The following is a 4,284-nucleotide window of genomic DNA, read 5'->3' as shown; positions in this document are numbered from 1 at the left end:
TCGGCCATTTGAAGAGTTATATTGGTAGCTTTTAATTTACCCATATTCAACTTAGAACACACAGATAATGGCATGACGCTAACACTAGCACCCAAATCACATAATGCATTATCAATAAGAAGATTACCAATATGACAAGGGATAGAAAAACTACCCGGATCTTTTAATTTAGGTAGAGACTTATTTTGAAGTACGACACTACACTCTACAGTGAAAGCTACTGTCTCTACCTCGCTAATAGACCTTTTTCTCGTCAAAATTTCTTTCATAAATTTTGCATATGAGGGGATTTGTGTGATCAATTCAGTATAGGGAACTGTTACCTTCAAATCTTTAACCACCTCCAGGAACTTACCAAACTGCTTATCCAAGTTTGTCTTCAATTGACGATTGGGGAAAGGAAGTTTGATAATTGGCTTTTGAGCATTCTTCTCCTTGCCTGGAGTAGCCACCTTCTCCGAAGTTTTACCCTGCAATGTAGAATTAGATATGTTAGTATTATCCTCTAGCCCTGCAGGGCTAGCTACTACATTGTTTGGTTTAATGGAATCAAGATTAGCATTATTTAATAAAATGGGTTCATCGACTCTGGGCATAGAGGGCCCTTCATAGTTTGAACCACTCCTTAGAGTAATTGCAAATGCTTGATCCGTAGGCCTAGTCGGCTGTGCCGGCAGGGCTCCCTGTTGGCGTGCTTGTAGGGTAGCGGAGAGTTGCGCAATTTGATTATCTACAATTTTATTGTGTGCTAGAATTTGATCAATTGTCGCATCTCTGCTATCCATGTGCTTTTACATATTGACCAACATTGCTCTAATTTCCCCCAAAGAAGGGTCTGAAGATGAGGGGGGTTGTTGTGGTTGATTCTTCTGGCTAGCATTGGGATGATAGTATTTCTGCTGCTGTTGCTGTGGCACATGTGGTTCTTGTGGTGGTGGATTTTAAACATTGGTGCTCCGGTAGGAAAGATATGGATGATTCCGATACCTAGGATTGTAAGTGTTGGAGTATGGGTTATTCTGCCTATAAGCTTGGAAGGCATTAACTTGCTCCACGGAACTCCTGCAATCCTGCTCCCAATGACCTACAATACCACAATTTTCACAGAAAGCTTCATTAGAAGTATTATTAATTGCAGAAACATTAGCTACAATAGCAGTGCTCAGATTATCTAATTTTTGGCAAATAGAGGTCAGTTGAGCTTGCAAAAAGGATACAGAGTCGACACTATGTTTTCCCTTGTTAGCAAATCCTCTGGGATTCCCATATTGGGAATTGTGTATCGCCATGTCTTCAATAACCTGACCTGCATCATCAACATTAAGATTCATAAATCTCCCACTAGCTGCAGAGTCTAAAATTATTCTAGAAGAATTTCCAATGCCGTTATAAAAGACTTGGATTAACTGCCATTGTGCTAAATTATGGTGAGGGCATTCTCTTTGTAAGTCCTTGAACCTTTCCCAAGCCTCATATAAAGATTCATCGGCTTCCTGGGAAAAGTTCTGAATCGCACTTCGTAGTACTGCTGTTCTCTCTGCAGGATAATATTTGTTATAAAAATTTAAAACAAGAGTTTCCCAGTCAGTTATACCAAGTGTAGTTCTATTCAAACCATTAAACCACAATTTAGCTTTTCCAGTTAAAGAAAAGGGAAAGAGAATCTCCCTGATTTGGTCTTGAGTGACCCCGGCTTGCCTGATGGTGTTGCAATATTGACAATAGTCGGCAATGTGAAGATTCGGGTCTTCACCCTTGGCTCCACTGAATTGCTTCCTCTCTATCATCGTTATAAATTGGGGTTTGATTTCGAATTGAACCCCATCAAGAGCCGGAGTAGGGGTGAGATGTGGAAAATCCGTAAGCTTTGGTTGTGAATAATCACTAAGCTTCTTTGGAACCGCCATCTCTGATTTTGTGTCTGATGATGCTTCTAAATCGCTGGAATCAATTGGAGGATCGCGGTGATTATTGTTAGTATCACCAGAATCCGCCAGGATTTGCTTGTAGTAGTTTTTCTGTCTATGGAAGGAACGTTCGATCTCAGGATCAAATGGGACATAACCTGATCTGGAACACCTGGGCATAAACAAAAACTAGAAGCAAATATGAGATTTGTCTTAGAGAACTAACGCTCTCAGAGACAAAAGAGAAATAATCTAGACTACAAAAACAATCAGAAATAAAAATAAAACTGTCTCCCCGGCAACAACGCCAAATTTTAACAGGGTAAAGTCGTATCCCCTAATAAAAAATAATTACCTAAATCACTAGCTAAGGTAGATAGGGAAGTAGGGTCGATCTCCACAGGGAAACAAGTCTTTTTACTCCTAATAAATTATTATAATCTAAATTATTTGAGTAACCAATATTTATAATTAAGTATGAAACTAAATTACAAAGAATAAGAGTAGGGAGAAAACGATATATAAAGGGATCTAGGGCATAGGTTCACCAATAAACAATATTCCAGGGTAAAATAGGGTAATCAATCATTGACATGGCATAGATAACATGATCAACAGGCTCTCGAAATTTATTAATCAACATAGATCTAACAGGCTCTCGCAATTTACTAGATCTAAGCTCTTATTGAAAATAGCCTTTAATATCAAATTAACATCTGCTCGATTCATCAATTTAATATTGCTATACTTTTACAAGCCGCAATTGTAAAACATTAAAACAATCTAATAAGAAATTATCATGCAATACCAACAATCAATAATAGTCAATCATTAATGCATCAATTAACCAGATTGTAAAGGGCTCTCGCTACTTATTACAATCACACAATTAATTTATCGGTATTAAATCTCATCTCTCAAATCTTGACTTAACCATTTATAAATTAACTAGCCTATTGAAACTAGACCTAAACATTAATTCTCATCTCTCGATTCTTGAATCAATATTGTCAAACTCATGCATAAAAGATAGGCCTAATCTAGTCACAGAGCATTAAATCAATCAATAGGAAATTAATCTAGCATTGATAATCAACAACAATAATTTACCCCTTCATATTATTTATTAGATCCCCATAACCCTAGAAATTGAACTACTCACACATATTAAAAACTAAACTAATCAAAATAATAGAATAAATCATGATGAAAGAAATAAAATAAATAACTAAGATTAAGGGAAAAGAAATCGTTACCAAATAATCTGGAATTAATCAAAGAAATAATAACAAAGGTTTAGAGAGACAGTTTAAAGAGAGAGAGAAAGTCTAAGAGAAAAGATTAAGAGAAGAAGAAGTAGAAGAAGGATGCTAATTAATCCGTACAAAAACGTATTTAAACAAAACTAAAAACAACTCCTAATTAGAAACTAATTGCTCGTCAAAAACACTTCTCCAGAAACACGCGCCCGATCGGGCTAGAGGCCGCCCGATCGGGCGCGCCTTTTTTGTCGCACATGTCTTCTTAGATGCGGCGCCCGATCGAGCTAGCAGCTCACCCGATCGGGCGCGCCTTCCCTTGATGGCACTCCCACGCGCATCCGCCCGATCGGGCGATTGCTTGCCCGATCGGGCCCGGTCTTTATCTTCAAGGCTTTGGACTTCGATTGGGCTAGATTTCTCGGCCCAATCCATATTTCCTCTCGGGTCTGGAATACATGGTCCAATTGCCTCGTGATCCAAATAACCGAGCCCTTAATCACCGGCTCGATGGCTCTAGCCGGCCTTGGGCTCCAAAAGTGGTCGTGTTCCTCCAATGCTCGTAGTTACTTCATAAAAATCCCGGGAAAATGCTCCAAAGGTGCAATTCCCTGCAAAACTCAACCAAAACTACGAAAACACTAGAAAACACATATTAGTAATAAAGGTGGCCCAAAAGAGCCAAAAACACTACTAATAATGACCACGGGACGGGGGTAAAACACTATATAAAACAGACATATCAATTGTCTTGATGTGATGCATATAGAGAAGAATGTGTGTGATGCTCTTTTGGGAACGCTTATGAATATCCCAGGCAAAACAAAGGACGGAAAGGGTGCACGGTTAGATTAGAAAGAGATGGGGATTCGTCCAGAATTGTGGCCTCAAGAAAAGGTTAGAAAGGGGAAGGAGCCGAGAATAGAAGATGAAAATGTTTCGAAAAAAGGGAAGGAGAAGAGCAAGGGAAAGGGAAAGGGAAAGGCCAAAGAAGAAAGTTGAGGGTAAAGAGATGGATGAAAAGAATTATTAAGCCCCGGCTTGCTATACATTGTCAAGGGTAGAGAAACGTATCTTTTGTGCATGTCTGTACAGCATTAAGGTTCCATCAGGGTACT

General features: G+C 38.8%; 1 non-coding gene across 1 annotated transcript; it reads left to right on the top strand.

Annotated features, from left to right (window-relative positions):
- The first annotated feature begins 1,419 nt into the window (after nucleotides 1-1,419).
- Nucleotides 1,420-1,526, top strand: LOC145637374 (small nucleolar RNA R71). Its single transcript, XR_014114166.1, has one exon. It is a non-coding gene; the product is annotated as a small nucleolar RNA R71 (small nucleolar RNA).
- The last annotated feature ends 2,758 nt before the right edge of the window (nucleotides 1,527-4,284 follow it).

This window comes from Chenopodium album, chromosome 6, assembly GCF_948465745.1.
Source record: "Chenopodium album chromosome 6, dcCheAlbu1.1, whole genome shotgun sequence".
In the NCBI taxonomy this organism is placed as follows: domain Eukaryota; kingdom Viridiplantae; phylum Streptophyta; class Magnoliopsida; order Caryophyllales; family Amaranthaceae; genus Chenopodium; species Chenopodium album.
The sequence above is the reverse complement of the archived record's forward strand: the minus strand, read 5'-3'. Positions and strand labels throughout refer to the sequence as shown.